Source organism: Canis lupus, chromosome 28 (assembly GCF_048164855.1).
Source record: "Canis lupus baileyi chromosome 28, mCanLup2.hap1, whole genome shotgun sequence".
Classification (NCBI taxonomy): domain Eukaryota; kingdom Metazoa; phylum Chordata; class Mammalia; order Carnivora; family Canidae; genus Canis; species Canis lupus.
The window spans coordinates 32,881,603-32,899,816 of NC_132865.1; the positions used below are offsets into that span (position 1 = coordinate 32,881,603).

An 18,214-nucleotide genomic window follows, 5' to 3' on the forward strand; every position below is an offset into this window, starting at 1 on the left:
TCAGCTCCGTTGATTCTGGTGGAAACGGCATCAAATCTGGTCTTTCCTAGAAAATGTGTAAGAAAGGTCTCTTTTCTTCTTTTTAGGCAATTATAGTCCCCCTTTAAGAAGTTTCCCTTCTTTAAATCTCTCTCTTTTTTTTAAGATTTTATTTATTTATTCATGAGAGACACAGAAAGAGAGGCAGAGACACAGGCAGAGGGTTAAGCAGGCTCCCCACAGGGAGCCTAATGCGGGCGGAACTCGATCCCAGGACCCTGGGATCACGGCCTGAACTGAAGGCAGACGCTCAACCACTGAGCCACCCAGGCATCCTTCTCTTAAAGCTCTTAAGAGTATCTTAAAAAGATTCTCTTTCCTTCACTGTTTCTCTTATTTTCTTTGTTGCTTGAAATCGGGGACACAAAAACACCACACACACGTTTGCTTTCTTCTCTTATTTTTCTCCAAAATACCCAGTCACCTCTGGCCCCAATTTTGCAGCTGTCTCTCCTCAGCCCCTGCCCTGTCTGTGCTGTTGGCTAGAGTTCACCATGCCAGGGCAGGAAATAGTTCCAGATTGTATCTCTAAAATCCCGCTGGTCTCCAGCTGCTCCTGCAGTTTATGCTTTATTTCATTCTCCTCTTCTGTGTTCATCTTAGCCATTTCTCAAGGGCAAAGGCTTTCCACACTGGAGTCGCAGAGCTTGAGATGTGAGGCCTGTGGGGATGGGGGAGGTTGGGAAAGGCCACTAGGGTGAGGCCCCAGGCCCCAGTTGCTCTGATCAGATCTGCTCAGCTTTTAGAATCTGTTGTATTTGCTTAAATCTCCCTGTAAGACTTCTTTTAAACAAAGGACTCCCTGGTATTAAAAAAAAGTTTGAAAATTAGTTCTCTAAGGAAAACAACCTCATTGTTGCCACAGATGCAACTGATGAATACAGAGCCTAAAAGTATTAAAGGAAAATTCATCATTAAATCTGTCTGTTTCACAGGACAAATTTAAAATTGCTGGAGTCTCTAGCATTCCATAATGAAAGGTAAGCCTTTTCTTTTATGGAGGAGAGAACTAAAGCCCAGAGAAGGGAAGTGACTTATCCCAAGGTCAAATAATGGTGCAGCTGGAGCCAGGAGCCAGGAGCCAGGAGCCAGGAGCCAGGAGCCAGATCCATAGCGTGTTGACAGGGATGGCTCTTTCTCAGTGTTCTCTGTGCAAAGCAAGTTTCTTAGCCTTTGTAGTTCTTAGCATGTGAATGTATGATTCTCCTCTTAGCCTCAGGCTCCTCCTGCTTTAGCTCACCATAAGCATGATCTTCTTTTCTTCACTTCTCACTTCTCGCGCCTTTGGTTAGTCTCCAGTAGGCTTAGAAGTTGGCTGCAAAGCCTCTTATAAGCACTTCATTTCTTTCTTTCTCTTTTTGTTTTTTAAGATTTTTGTTCATTTATGAGAGAGAGAGAGAGCGAGAGAGCACATGAGTTGGGGGGGTGGTGAGCAGAGGGAGAGAGAGAAGCAAACTCCCTGCTAAGCAGAGAGCCCAATGCAGGGCTTGATCCCAGGACCCTGAGATCATAACCTGAGCCAAAAGCATATGCTTAATTGACTGAGCCACCTAGGCGCCCCATATGTACCTGTTTTCATCAGCGATGTCTACTCTGTTTCAATGTCTCTTAGGTTAGATCCCTAGGATCAAATACTTATTTAGCTCAGATCTGCAGATGGATTAGCTACCCTCCAATGCCCCTAGTCATTATCCACCTCTGGTTCACCTCTGGGTTAAGGGGACTGGGTTACCTGGTACAGTCATGACCATCCAGACCTGCCTCTTCCCAGAGTCTTGAAGAAATTCAAAGAGTGGCAAGTAAGCTAGATATTGATAAAGCATATCTACTCTATCAGTCATCTTTAGTGTGGTTTTAGAGACCAGTAAATATAGGATCCAGAGTTCTCTAAGTCTACTGATGAACAACTGGTACGATTGGTTTGCTGATGAATATTGAATTAGTTAAGTTTTACCAGAGAAACAGAACCAATACACACACACACACACACACACACACACACACATACACACACACACGAAGAGCTTTATCACACAGAATTGAATCAACAGTTATGGAGACTGGCAAGTCAAAATCTGCAGTGTAAACCAGTATGCTTGAGACCCAGGAGAGTTGATGGTGAAATTCTAGCCCAAGAGCTAGGAGCTTGGAGAACCAAGAGACCCAATGGTGCAGATGAAATCTGAAGCCACTCTCCTGGAGAAGTCCCTCTTACCTGTGAAAGCTGGTCTTTTTGTTCAACTCAGGCCTCCAACAGATTGGATGAGGCCCATCCACATTATGGAGAGCAATCTGCTTACTCAGAGTTCATTGATTTAAATGTTAATCTTACCCAATACCCCCAAGTGGGCACATAAAACTAACCATCACATATACTTTTTGGGATCACATCCAAAACAACTCAAATATCACAGAGTGAACATGATTCAATAGTCTTCCTCAGGGACTCATTCCAATTCACTTCTTCATTAGCCCCAATCACTTTTGCTTTTCCTTAAGTAAATTTTATGAACTTTCACACATATAGCACTGTTGCAGAGAGCAACAGGGACTGATAAGAAGAAGATGAAGCTGTAAGCAAAAGGAAATGTTTGTGCCATCTTGATAGGATCTCCTTGATGGAAGTCTCCCTGGGGTTTCTGGCAGCTAACCAGTGTCATATTTTGACTAGTGGATAAGTGATTGTTTCAGAATGATTTAGTACATTCTGTCACATTGGAAATTCCTTGATTGCTTACTAACTTTTACATCAAGAAATACAATGATAAACAGACTTCTGGCTGCTATGACCGCATGATGAGATTCCTCATTGAAGAATGCCTCTTTTTGCTCTTTCTCCTCTTCCTCTTGAAAAGCCAGACAACCCGTTTATCATCTATGATATAAACAATGCCACAAGACCTAATTCATAGAAATGTGCTAGAGGCAAACTGATTCATGATCAACAAATCTTTTAAAGCACATGGGTCTATTATATAAGTGCAAAGCATTATTATGGTCTTGCAAAAAAGATGATGAGTTATATAGTTGGGGTTTTCATTGTCCAAAGGAAGAAAAACAAATCCGATCTGAGAATGCGCCTTTGTCTGTTTATCAACTGTAAAGGTGAGCATTTCAACATTCAGTTGTAAATGTTAGTGTAAGCCTAGAAAGGACATACCCATTCTTGATATCATAACTATAGGTAGCAAACCAGTAATGATTACAGATACTGCCCCTCCCATTCCTACAGGTCACATGAGGATCATTTTCTTTTTAGAGATATAAATAATTTATTAAATGTAAATAATATAAATAACTTATTTGCCACTGTTCTCTAAAAATGACACAACTTTCAAGAGACCACCCATATCTGAGGACTTCAAGATAGAGTTATCCGCGTTTTTTGCTCTTCCATAGTGCTGAAGGGCATCAGTATATTTGAGATTATACTAAGGAGAGCACAATACAGAATTCATGTTTGATGTTATATCTTATCCAGTGACTAATAACTAGTGAAATAGAGCCACTGCTATCAAACAGTGTTAGGCAACATACAGGAGAAAAATGAAAAAGTAAAGTCTGCTAAGACAGTTGTTCTGTTTGTACAGTAGAGCCGTGTGGGTTCAATTCAAGCAGGTGAATGTGACAAAACCAGAGATAACACTGCCTTAAGCACCACAGTCCAACAGAGACACAAACAGTTGGCCGACTGCAATGTGTATAACATCATTTTCTACCTCGGCTTTTGACAGTCCTTTTAAGTTAGACCCTAACTTTAACATTTCTAATATTGCCTCAGAAATTGCTTTTATGTCATGTTCATGCAGGGGATGATGAGGAAGCATTTTAGGAAATAAATTACAAACAGGTTAAAAAATACCCTCCTTAAAGAAGTTAGAATCGCATTATTTCCAGTAGAACTCCCCCCCCCCCTTTTTTTAATTCCTTCAGGTTATTCAATTCTGTAATGTTAACGAAGCCATGTTTTAGACGTTTGGGCCTGTTACCTTCTTTCCACTGTTGCTAGATATGAGCCCCCGCTGAGGACCTGCCATATCTGGCCAGAGTCCTGCTCCCCAGAGGGCGTCATCCAAGGTCCAAGAGCTCGCTGGAATCACAAGACATTTTAGGAGCTTCTTGGGGGGACTGGGAACCTCAGAGAGGTGCACCTGCACTTTCCCGAGAGCCGGGCCGCCTCTGAGTGGGCTCCCCGAGGTTCCGAGGAGCTGTCAACCTGTGCTCAGAAGGGGTCAGCCCCAAAGGGATGCAGAGTGCAGGCCCCACACCTCCCGGCACCTGCTCAGCGGCGGCCTCGCAGGGAGCTCGGGGTGCTGTAGCCTGCCACAGTCCGGGGGGCCGCCAGGCGGGCCTTCCAGAGGCTGCCCTATTTTGTCTGACCCAGGAGTCTGGGGAGCAGCCCCTGCCCAGCCCTGGACCCTGCCCTGAGAAGCGCCTTCCACTCCTCCACCCAGCGCTCCAAAATGTTTACTGGAGTGCTCAGGCTGCTTCATCCTGGAAAAAGCAAGAAATAAAAGATAAACTAGAAAACTTTTGCCTTCCTCGATCCATCCTCACCATCTCTCTGACGTGCAAATGCCAGGTTCACTTTCCCAGTAAAGCCCCTGAGGGTCTCCCACAGCCTTCCTAAGGAAGTCTGCAGTTTCTTCCAGCTCCTCCACCCCCAACCCCCCACCCCCTCCTACCTTTCAGCCTCCTGGCCTGTTACTCACCTCTTTTGTCCTGATTCTCTTGCCCCACTAGCACTGGACATACTTGGAATTCCTCCCTTCAGGCATGTTCTCTTGCAATTAATGACATCCTAACCACCAGACAAGACCCAGCCCAGGGGTCTTTGCCTTTGGGACCTTCTTTGACCTTCCAAGGAAAGTGATCTCCATCTCTTCTGTGTCCTCTCTATAGCTTATTTGAATCTCTTCACTGTAGTAGCAACAAGTGCAGCCTCTGGAAATTGCTTATGTATCTACCTCCCGGTGGACCAGGCCTCTGAGCACCTGGACAGAGAAAGAAAGTATCTCATTCATTTGTATCTGTCTGGCATATAGAAAGGACTAAAAAAGAAACTCGTGATGAATAACAAATGAATTACTCTCTGCTTTGTCAGAGCAATTATTTCAGTGTCTTGCAACTATCCACTCCACCATAAGTATCTTGAGGGTAGAGACTATGCATTAAGTAGGCAGTTGTCCCTTGACCAACTTGGGTTTGAACTGCATAGGTCCACTTATATGCAGATGTTGTCTGATAAATATAGTGCAGTACTGTACATGTGTTTTCTCTTATGATTTCCTTAATAGCATTTTCTTCTCTCTAGCTTACTTTATCATAGGAATACAATATACAATACCTATAGTACAAAATATGTTTATCAACTGCTATGGTATCAGTAAGGCTTCTGGTCAACCGTAGGCTATTAGTAACATTTTGGGGAGTCTAAAGTTATCCTGGGATTTTTTACTGTGTTGAGGGGGCATTGGTGCCCCTAACTCCTACCTTGTTCACTGTTGACAATATTTATCTGCCTAGCATATAAGATGAGTGAATAAGCAAATAGATGAGTTAATTTACCAATAATAATATTTACCAATATTTGAATTACCAATAATAACATTTTACATCTGCAATGACCATTGAATTTTCCTAATGAGAGGACTTCCAGCATAAATGCTGCATTACTTGTGAGAAGTGTATCAAGAATGCTGTGTGCTGAGATGTTATCAAGTAAGATGATCTTGCAAGAATAATAATAACCCTGTATTTTCCCCTCTCATTGGAAATAACCAACAAAAAAATTAATTTTTTTTTTTTTTTTTTACTTATGATAGTCACAGAGAGAGAGAGAGAGAGAGAGAGAGGCAGAGACATAGGCAGAGGGAAAAGCAGGCTCCATGCACCGGGAGCCCGACGTGGGATTCGATCCTGGGTCTCCAGGATCGCGCCCTGGGCCAAAGGCAGGCGCTAAATCGCTGCGCCACCCAGGGATCCCCAACAAAAAAATTAAAGTAGACTTCATGGTGCACATACTCTTGCAAAATTACTTCTTATTTGGCCACCCCTTCACTCACAGACCTTGAGAGAGATCTGAGTCCTGGGATGTCTGCCCATCTTGCTGCTTGCGGATCCCCTGATTTGAGAGAAGCTTCCAGAGTACCACTTGCTTTTGGTAAGACACTTCCATCCTTCTTTCTGTTCACCAAGATGCAGCTCCAGAACTTTAAAGGGTGCTTATAAAACTCCCAGGCTCTTGTTTTCATATGGCTCCTAGCCAATGAGTGTGTCATCTCTCACAAGGAGATGTCAAGCAGCAAACAGTCCAACTGCTAACTTCTCTCTTTCCAGTTCATTTTCATTAGTGTCCCTATTCTAGTCATTCACTAACCCCATCTAGACCTCCAAGTCGTTTGCAATTTATCACATCCTCCTGTGTCCCCGCCATACATCACCAGCCTGAGTCCATTACTACAATCAGTCCTTTGCATACACTCTCAACTCTCCAGACAATGGGACAGTAAACTAAGGTCCCCGGGCCAAATCAGCCTGCTGTTTATATAAATACTATTTAACTGGAACACAGCCACACTCATTAGTTTATGTATTGTCTTTGGCTGCTTTTGCACTGAAATGGTGAGCTGAACAGTTGTGACAGAGACTGTATGGCCCACAAAGCAAACTTAAAATATTTACTGTCTGACCCTTTACGAGAAAGGTTTTCTAATCTATGCCCAACACTGTCTATCATATTCACTTGGAATGACTCAAGTTCTGTATCTATTGCTTCCTGCCTGTGAGCAGCAGGATGGGCTGAGCAAAAGCCCAAGCATAAACTCAATATGCTCGGTATAAATTTAAAGCCATAGTTTTCAAGTATTTCTTCAACATTGCTCAAAAGTTCACCTTAATTCCCTCATCAGTTAATGATTCCACTCTCTGAGATGACCATTGCACATCTCCTTTCTCAAAACTGATCACCTCTTTTCTCTTCACACTCTTAGATGATGACTTTTCTTCTCATTTCACTTAAAAAAAAATAGTAACTTAGGAAAAGAAATACCCTGTCTTCCTTCCATCAAGTTTACCAACCTACTGACATCTCTGCCCATCTTCTCTGTGTGCCTTCTCACAATACTTAAACCCCCTCTTCCCATTATATGAGGCCAACCACTTGATGTGTGTTTGTATCTCAGATACTCAAGGACTTTGATCCAGTAATCATTTTCCCTTTTTCCTCTCTCATCAGTTTCTTTTTCTCTATTAGATCATGGGGGATCCCTGGGTGGCTCAGCGGTTTGGCGCCTGCCTTTGGCCCAGGGCGTGATCCTGGAGTCCCGGGATCGAGTCCCACATCGGGCTCCCAGCAAGGAGCCTGCTTCTCTCTCTGCCTCTCTCTCTCTCTCTCTCTCTCTCTGTGTCTCTAACATAAATAAATAAATAAATCCTTAAAAAAAAGGTTCATGACTGTCAACATGCATACTAAAATTCCCATAAAAATAAAAATGTTCTTCCAAGAATCCTAATTTCCTTTGGCCTCTGACATACTTACCTGTTGCCTTGCAGCCATCTATCTAGAAAGAGTTGTCTCTACAGACTCTCACATCCTCATTTTGAGCTTTCTCTTCAATCTGCTCCACTCTGCTATACTCATGCCTCCAGACTGAAAACATAATTGTTAAAGCCACAAGGTCATTGAACTCAATCTCTCAGGAGCATATGACATAGAGATCATTCTTCTCTTCCTGAAACTTTTTTTTTTTTTTTTTTTTGGTTTCGGGAGCAACCTTGATTGCTGTCTCTGTCTTTCCTCAGTTGCTAAGTTGTGAAGTTCTCAGAGCCGAGTGCCCAGTCCTTAGATCTCTTCTTTATCTACACTCATCTCCTAGAGGCTCTTGCTCCATCCTATGGATTTAAATACCGTCCATATCCTGATGCTTACCAAATATATTTCTCCAGCCAAGACCATTTCTCTAAACTCTGTGTTGACTCCTCTACAGGCATCTCAGACTTAACAAGGCCATAATGAAGACACTTCCAAATCATGCTCCTTCTCCAGTGTTCCTTGTTTTCATAATTTATAACTCCATTCTTCTAGTTATAATCCTACAAATATTCTTATATCCACCATTCATCCCTCCCCTAATGTCCAGTCCATCAGCAAATCCTACCAGCTCTTCCTTTGAAATGTATGCAAGTCTGACATCTTGCCACTTCTGTCTATCTCTTGGTCTAAGCCATCATTACTTGCTGGTCTTCCTTCTTCTACTCTTGCCCCTGACCTCCCCACTCTCCTCCCCATATTTGATTCTTCCCACAGCAATCAGAAAGATTTTATTTTAAATATAAACCTGCTATGTCATTTCTATGCTGTAAACCTTGCAATGGCTTCCCATCACACTGAGCAAAGAATCCAAAGCGCTTCACATAATCCAAAATGCCACCCATGGCTTGACTTTGGTCAGGCTCTCTGATCTCTGATCTCCTCTCTTCTCCCAGATCATCCTTCACCCACCTATTCTGCTTTGTTTTTCAAAGCATTTATCAGTGTGGCTATCGTTTACATGTTTATTTTGTATTTCCTGGGTTCTCCCCTAGAACGTAAACCCTTGAGGTCAGTGACTTTGTCTAATCACCACTGCATCCCGATGGTCTAGAATACTGCCTAACACATAGTAGGCTTACAGTAACTATTTTTTGATTAAGTAAATACAATTGTTTCTATCTAATTTCATGTCCTTGTAATCATGTAAGAAGAAAAATGACTTCTTCAATCTTAAAGTAAAAATCAACAAGAGAGGAAAGAATTCTACTCTATGAAACACTGAAATTCAGTTTAAAAAATGACTTGATGTTCTAATAAAGGTCCATGAAATCTCTACATTTTTACTTTTATTTTGGCTGCAGCCTTGAAGTCCTTATGAGGCACTGAAGATCCCTTTCTTGAGTAGGTTTATAGATATATCAGAGGACCAGGGCTCATGTTAGGAAAGAAAACAGAGGGTGCTTAGAGATTAAAGGCACCGACCTCCATCACATAAAGCAGAAGAGAGAATGGTGGTCCCTCAGGACGTGTTTGACTACCATAGGCGAGATTGAATTTCATTAATTATCCCAGGTCTGTGTGGTGACCACATTTGTCAACAGTTGGTTACTTATGCAAGAATGCACCTTTTGAGAAAAAGCACATTTTCTCTCAAACGCCCATGGAGGGAGTGACAGATTTCATGGAACTGCTAACTCTGATCAAGTTCTAATTCATGGAAGTGATGCAGGCAGGCTGGGTTTGAGGAGCCAGAGGGGGTCATGCAGGACCAGCCGAGATGGACGTTGGCTTTGCACAGGATAGAAATCAAACTCAAGCAGGAGAAAGTGAAAGCAGAGTTTATTGAACAGTGTGAGTGACAGATACAGGATAGCGGACAGTGTCTGGGAGACTCAGAAAGGAAAGAGGAATGAGTTTCCTCTCTACCTGGGGTGGGGTTAGGGCTTTATATTGAAAAGGGATCTGGGATATGTACTCCTTCAGGAATCTAAGGCAGGGTTCAATCAAAGGTGAGTGACAGGTAATAGGTGTTATTTTGTAAACCATCCAGGGTGGGGGGTATTGATGCCAGCATCAGCTGAGGTTTGTTTGAAGCTAATATCCTGGAACATGTTTGGGATTGGCTCCTTTTAGATGTTATCAGGTGTTTGGGGGCCTAAGACAAAACTCAGAGAATGATTAGCTTTCTTGCTTCCCCCTTGGAGTGGGAACATAGCTTCTTTGGATTATTTAGAGGTAAAATACAGAACATGAGTAAATGGGGCCTAGAAGAAAAACAGCAGAGTGGAGCCTTTCTAAGATGGAGTCACTTCAGCCTTCTTACTTCAGAGGTGGATTTCCTTTCATAAGAGACCTCCATAGATCAGACTTTGTCCCATAAAGACCAGAAAGTCTAAATATTCTTCATCTATTTCTGATAAACATGTAATTACATTTAATCAAATTGAGTCTTTTGATAAATACTCTTTGAGCTATAACAAAGAAAAAAACCCCCAACATTTTCAGAAGAGAAAAAAACTGGGGAGCCTGAGACTCAGTCAGTTAAACATCTGCCTTAGGCTCAGGCCATGATCCCAGGGTCCTTGTCGGGCTCGCTGTTCTATGGGGAGTCTGCTTCTCCCTCTCCTTCCCACTCATCCTCTCTCTCGCTATCTCTGTCACCATCTCTATCTCCCTCTGTCTGAAATCAATGGATAAAATCTTTAAAGAAAAAGAAGAGAAAAAAAACCACTAACCCTCTGAAGACAAACACATGCTAATTATGCACATTCAAGAGTTTACTCTCAAAATATAGTTGGAGAACCAACATATACATTTGATGATCTCATATTCTTATACTCTAGGCTGCCCTGTTCACCCTTTTCCTGCACAGATATTTTTCACAATCAGGATTCTGATATACAAACAATGCCACCACTTCTACACTCTCAGCAACACAGAGGCAGCCAGTATAAGGCCAATAGGAAATGAACTGCAGTTCTGATTTTATCCCAACAGGAAAGAAGATATGTTTATAATTTCCCAGTAGGAAATCAGATCTATTTATCTGCATAGCTTGACAAGATGATGGTATGTCTTTTCCCTCTCTATTAAGTAATATCAAAATCATGATAACTCAGAATTAAATAAACAGGAATAGAACTTCTAATGTCAATCAAAACACCTGCCAATCTCACTTCGACTGTCAATTGTGTGGAACTCAAGTTTATTAATAAAAGTATTTAAAATGTTCTTTTCCTGTTGTCTACACCAAAAAGTGATTCAAGAGAAAAGGAGAAAAAAAAAATGCCAGGCTACAACATTATCCTATCATTTCATTTGAGGAATTATCTTTTTTTAAAAAAGATTTATTTACTTATTTTGGGAGATGGGGGCAGGAGCAGAGGGAGAGGGAGAATCTCAAGCAGACTCCCACAGAGCACAGAGCCCGAGGCAGGACTCCATCTTTCAACCCTGAGATCAGGATCTGAGCCAAAATCAAGGGTTGGAAGCTTAACCGACCGAGCCATCCAGGCACCCCTGAAGAATTATCTTCTTATAATTTTCCTCAACTGTTCTCACCCAACCAACCTCCCCACCATCACCACCATTTTTAGCTAGATGACCTATGAAACAGTGCTACTTACATTTCCCTGAAAATGTGGACATAAATCTATTTATGTAAAAATGATTCTGAAACCAAATTTCTAGACTCAGAAACCTCCTGTTTCAATTGCAGAGATAGCCTCAGATTAATTTTCCTCAGAGATACATTTTGTTGCTTTCTGAGTTGAAAAACATATTCTAGATGACTAATGTTTCAGCGTTATTCTTCCCTTAGTAACATAAAATGGACTTCACAATAGAAGGAGCTTGATTTACTGACAACAGCTCTCTCTCAGTTGGGGGGCATTGCCAACTGCCTCCATATGCTTTGTATTTAAGATGCTTCTTCTAGGAGGCTTTTATCAAAACAATGTGTAAAGCAGTGACACTCCTGGGAGAGTTACAGGGGAAAGAGAGAAACTGTCAATTGGTGCCCAAGGCTGGCCCGGGCTCCTAGTAAGACGTCCATGAATTCTTTAATCAAATACTTCCTTTAACTGAGGTAGGTGGTCATATGGTGTGTGGTTAGTGTGGAGCTGAAATTTTAAAATGGAGAGGACGGAGGCTTAGGTTACATACTTTTATTGCATATTGGACATTTATTCAGTGAGCAGGGAAAGAAGAGATTGACAGACCCTGTGTTTCTGGATCCCATATGGAATATGCACAGAGTGAAGGAAGAAGAGAAATGGGATTGGTCGTACACTTTCATATACCTGTGTCTATCTCTATTTCCTGTCTATCACCTATTTATCTATTAAAGAGAGTATATACCCATAAGATTTATCTATTATAGAAATATCTTTGGAGAATGCACTACCTCAGAAAAGAATTCTCCACTCCGGGCTTGCACTGAGCATGTCACTATGCAATTAGTTAGTAACTTTGTTGCTTAAAATATAGCCAAATACTTTTTAGCTCTAATGCTGAAAATATTTTTGGAAGAAGAGATAAAGTTTCAGGCATTGTTTATGTTCAAATTGTTCTTTTTTTCTTTCTTTTTTCTTTCTTTTCTTTTCTTTCCTTTTTTTTTTTTTTTTTACCATGCTCTTCTATAAGATCCTTTCAGCAAGCCTTGTGAAAGCTAAGAGGAGCTTCAAACTTTGCCCAATTCACCATGAATGTTGCAGTCATTAGCTGTAGCTAAGGGTTAAATTAAATGGCACAGTAAGACTTTCTGGAGTCTCATATGCAGATCTCTTCACATGGGTAGCTCCTTGAAAGTGCCCAGTTAACACAATGTTTAGGAAGAGTCATTAGAATCATGTCTTCCTATTTAAGTCCATAAATCTAGGGAAGGATGGAGCGTACCAACTCTAAATAATGGCTGTACTTAATGTATTATGTTACAGTGCATCTTTTTCTTAAATAATACTACATCTTAGGTGCCTCATGTAAATTGCTTTTCCTCTTGATCTACTGAATGTGATACGCTATAAGCCTATTTTGTGATTAATTAAAATGCACCTCTTATGCATGCTAGTTTTTTGTAAGCCTCTTATAACAGGCAGAAGGAAGAGAAATTAAATCAAACTTTTCAGTTGTTAGGTTATCCAATCTGATAAAAGAGTCTCAATGAAATCTACACCAGCACACAAAAGCAACAAATAAAAGGAGCTACTGTAAAGTTAAAATAAAAATCTGCCGGGGGGGGGGCCGGCAGGCACGTTACTGGGGCCGCTGCTCTTTAAATCTGACCTAGATTCATTGGTTAGAAAAATTAAATAATAACTTTATTTAACTCTGGCACATGAACATGTCATGGCAAAACTATTGTGGTTAAAATGAAATTACTTTAGGCTTTATAAGCAAGCTTTCTCTGTTAGCATATTTTTATCAAGAAAAAAATCATCAAAGTGATAAAGCAGTAAATACAAATGTAAAAATAATACATAGAATGTCAAAAGGGTCCAGTCAGTCTATGAGTTGGGAAGAAGCCAGTTCTCAGAAAATTGAGATTTGTTGCCTATAATCCAGGGGTACAGAATAAAACCTATATTTTCTAACACACAGCAGGGCTCAAGCTACTTACGACTCTGGGTTTTGTGGTGAATATATGGTTACCAGAGTGCAAAGGTTTCAGAGAAATATTTACAAAATGTTTCAGTTAAAGTGAATGGTCAGGCGGCTCCTAAACTTGCTTTTTTTTTTTTTTAAGGTTTTATTAATTAATTAATTAATTTGAGAAAGAGCATAAGCAGGGAGGCGAGGTGCAGAGGGAGAAGAATATTTCTTCCTGCTGAGTAGGAAGCCAAATGGAGCTTGATCCCAGGGCCCTGGGATCATGACCTGAGCCAAAGGCAGATGCTTAAGCCACTGAGCCACCCAAGTTCCCTCAAACAGTTGCTTTTTTTGTAATGAGTGCTAATACGGTGCTGTCACTCTTGAGAGTTTACTTCTAAAAAGGAGTCCTATAAAGCATTTAACAATCTGTACTATAATTTGCAATTAACACTGGTCATTGGTTTGTATTGCAGGTAATATTACATGCAAACCCCTTAATTCTTATCATAAAATATATAGTTGAAGTAATAGATACTATCTATATAAATATTGAACAACCAGTTCTTGAGACAAAGGGTTGGAGTGTTGTCCTGATTTATAATGTTTACCTATATTCTGGGTAATATGCCCATCATGACCGATTTCAAGCTACCAATTTGATGTTACATCACTGGGGAGAGATGTACAGATAGCCACCTCTACATAGTATTTCTACCAAAAAGGTACAAAAAGAAGCAAAAACCCTCAAGAGCATAGAGTACAGTGCAATAAAACAATTAGAAACTATTGAGTTTCAAGTGTTTACATCTTTTTATATAATAATTTAACATAATTTTGTATAATATATAATGCAAATTTTAATAATGGCTATATTTAACAACTGGCTTGAAAAATTCCTTAAAATTTAACAATGGATTCTTGTAATTTAGTTTGAGCTGGTTTCAGCAAATGACAGTAAGACTTTCAGAACTAAGTAATACTTTTCCTAAAATTTTTTTTTTTAACTTTTAGAAGATGAAAATTTAGAAGGCCTTCAGTTAGCATCTAGATGAGTACTTTCTAGACATCTCATTTCAATTACCATCCCCTTCACACGTTTAAGGCATCTTCCAACACACATTTTCAGTGAATGAGATACAATGGGGAAATAAACGTTTCCTGTGAGCAAACACATTATCATTGATCCCTGACTTCATTTTCACATTTCCTCCTCTGAGGTTGTTCTTGTCCTATGAAGAGCATGTCTGGTCACCATGCTTTTCCAATCACTCCATTTCATATAGGCCACAATCCACAGTGCTGCCCTAACTGCTCAGACAGGAAAGCACCCCTTCCAACCCTGGACATGGCCTTGAAAACAGAGATTACAGAAGCACTGTAATTTACATACTGTCTCCTCTATTTGATTTTTTTTCTGTGGCAAAATGGTTACTACAAAATGGATTTCTAAAGAAATATACAGCTTTCGAAAACTTCCCAGGATATAATCTGGCAACATCTCCCAAACCACAATCTAATGACATATTTCATGGGATAGAATTAACAATTTTATACTATCCTACAAAGCCAACTTTTGCAATGATGTGAATGGTTATAACCAATTGTCACCATCCATTCTGGATTGCCTGTGGTAGTTCCAATTTACACTTAACTGTCCTGGTGTACATATTAAGAGTGTTCAGTGCACTTTCAAAGGAATCTTGGTTTGGATGATAAATTATATGGTCACTCTTTCTCTAACCCAACTATGGTTTCTTGTTCTTTTTTTTTTTTTTTTTTTTTTTAAATTTATTTTTGTTTATTTATGATAGTCATACAGAGAGAGAGAGAGGCAGAGACACAGGCAGAGGGAGAAGCAGGCTCCATGCACCGGGAGCCCGACGTGGGATTCGATCCCGGGTCTCCAGGATCGCGCCCTGGGCCAAAGGCAGGCGCCAAACCGCTGCGCCACCCAGGGATCCCTGGTTTCTTGTTCTAACTACTGACCCAACTAGATCATCTCAAAAGACCTCAAAAATTAGTTTATCCCAATCTTAACCCAAATTCTGCTGCGAAAACCTACGCTTGCAGGGTGCTGTATGTGTTATCGATATCTCTAATCACCAAATTATTGATATCTTTAAAAAAAAAAGTCTTCTTCTTTTCTATATAAAATGATTCATCAACTTCTATCAACTTTCCATAGATTTTTAAATTTTTTATCCTGAACCCAACCCAACTGTCACCAACTTAGTTTAGGTTTTCTCTCCTGGGCTGCTGAAAATGTTTTCTAACAGCCCTCATTATTTTGTTTCTCCAATTAATCCTATACACTTTTGCTGGAGACTGTATGGAATTTTTGAGGAAAAGGACCCATCCAAAGGTCTCTTTGTGTTGCCATCATTTAGAATGCACCTGGCACATTTTAAAAACTCAGCGTTATTTGTTAAATGAAAGAACTAATAAGCACAGGTTATAGTACCCTTCCTAAACCAGGCCTATCTAAAAAAGCAAAGCCCTTCTTTCTCTGCATCCAAGAGCCTTCATGCCTTGGCACATTCTCTGTCCACCATGTCTGATCATCTGGGCTCTTAAGCCAAGGGTCTTGTCATAGACAAGGGCACACACTCTTCTCAGTATTGTTCCATGAGCATCTGCCTTCATACCCTTGGTCCTGCCATTACTGAGACACCAATCATCTTCCTCCTTAACTGTCCCCAGCCTATCTTTCAAAGATGTGATAAATCACTAAGTAAAAGGACTGATTATTGCAGGAAGAATTTAATGTGATGCAAATCACAGCGTTCACTGCTAAGGTTTGCTAAAGGCATGTTTCTGTTTCCATAGGTAATCAATTGTAACTTTGGTGGGGGGAAACCAGAGTTTTCACAAATAATGCATTTCATCCTCCTAAAGTGAAACTAGATTTAAAAAAATGACTCCCAAAGAGATGATTTAAGATGATTTATTTTATTCAGAATATCCCAGTCTATGGTAGCTTTTAGTCTTAAGATGAATATAAAATACTCCACATGATGTATTATATGTATTTTTTATGGTTTCACCACTACATTTCTTTCTCTAGTAGCTTTATAATAGATTCCATAAAAAAAGTCATCACCAAAACATAAAGTTAATATTTGTAGGTAAGTCTTCTAATATTTGAAGATAGTACAAAATTCAAGAGGCCTTTAGTGTCTGACATTTTGGAATCAGGAGCTTTGATAATAAAGAAGTAGAAACAAATAATATTTTACACAAATGAAATAATAGCGAATATAGAATTACTTTATTTGTATAGTTAAATCATACCCTTTGGAGTTACCTAAGAAAAATTAAATCAACAATTTTAGTTCCATTTATAATTACTTAGTAGACTTTGAGAGACAGATTTTATTCCCAATATTTTTTCTGTGACTTCTTTTATAAAAATAGGGATTTTAATAATTCCAAGAGTAAGTATAAATCTAAACTTTGAAGGGGTCAATTGTAGTTCAGGATTTGGAAGATAAAATGTTTAAATGAGCCTTGAGCTTAGTATAACACATGTGCTGCTTCTATCCTTTTTGCAATAATACCTCAGAGCAAATAAAACCAGCTGTGTAAATGAAAAATTCAAATTAGATATGTTTAGAACAGCCGCTAGTACCAAAGAATCCATTTGAAAGTCTATTCTATTCCTTCTGTTACTGAATACAAGCAAACAAACTGTCACTAAAACTTTATGAGTACCTGAATCAGGACATCTCTGATTTATGACAAACACTAATGTAACCCAAAGGTTATTCCCCAGCAGAGCGAAAAGGTATCAGAATACAAAATATAGATAACAGATAGATTGATCAATAGATAGATAGATGATAGATAGATAGAAGATAGATGATAGATGATAGAGATAAATAATGGATTTGTGTCTAATATTATGAATATAAAATATTATCCTGAGAAATACAGTAAATGACCAAGAATTTAAAAATGATATATTTATTCACTGCCCATACAAACCTATATATGATATAAAGTATTTTGGCAGTTCATTTAAAACTGGCCTTAGAAGTCTAGCAATTGTTTACTAGCTTAATGGTGAGTTTTAATCATTAATTCTAGCTAAATAACCTGACTATAATAGGTAAAGTCACAGTTAATTTAAGATTGGTACTGTAATTACAGAATGATGTCATTTTCCTGTAAAACATAGTTTTGAGAGAATAGTTTATGTTTCTGCCTTTGAGAAAGTCTGTATACAAATCACTCCTTAAAAGTAAATGACTTGTCCTGATAGAAATGTGGGTTGTATGAATGTTGCCATTTGTCAAAACTGGCTCTAATGAAGCATGAATCCATTTTCAGCTCACACAAATACATATTGAGTTAATTCAGGAGGAACTCCAGGTTTTTCCTCTTTATCAACATCCTTTGAGGCCACAGGTATGAGCTAAAGGAAGTGGCAGACTGATGTATCTTACTTATGCTGTATCTATGGGCTCTGATATGATCCCCTGCTGTGTACCATTTCCATAGCACAGCAAATTGCTCTCAGTCCTACTCTACCTTGTGACAGATCCCAGCCCATGGTACCAGGCTGATTATACTGTCAATTAATATCCCATTGTCAACTGCTCAATCTCTAGTAGGGCCCAGTAGCACATGGGAGATGCAGTTCAGTTTCCTGCTGCAGAAGCGAGAACTCACTCCAGATCTCTAGGGATCTGAGCTCCCATTCTTTAGTTAGGGACTGCCACAGAAAGGGTGCTCTAGCACTGTTGGGTCTGCTAGGCCAGAAAGCATGAATGGCAGGGCATAGACCTGCAGCAGAGGTTTCTGTTGCCTTGGGCTCCCCTCAAAACAGGTAGTCTTCTGAGTCCTTTAACAAATGGTTAGAGTTAGTGGTGGTCCCAAGCATGGTATTTGTTGCCTACAAATCCAAGCAATACAAGTACAAGATGCAATATCTTGTCTTTTATCATAGACGGGTTGACCTGGCTTGCCCAGACCATTTGGCCCCTTAAAGCTTTACAATGCAGCAGGTCACTCTATATCTGTAAGATTAATCTCCTATTTTTTTGCACTCTC

General features: G+C 39.9%; 1 long non-coding RNA gene across 1 annotated transcript; it reads right to left on the reverse strand.

Annotated features, from left to right (window-relative positions):
- Positions 1–3,078: 3,078 nt before the first annotated feature.
- LOC140620381 (uncharacterized) lies at positions 3,079–7,689 on the reverse strand. Its single transcript, XR_012020180.1, has 3 exons — positions 7,580–7,689; positions 4,752–5,033; positions 3,079–4,533 (listed from the first exon to the last, which is right to left on the reverse strand). It is a non-coding gene; the product is annotated as an uncharacterized lncRNA (long non-coding RNA).
- Between the last annotated feature and the right edge of the window lie 10,525 nt (positions 7,690–18,214).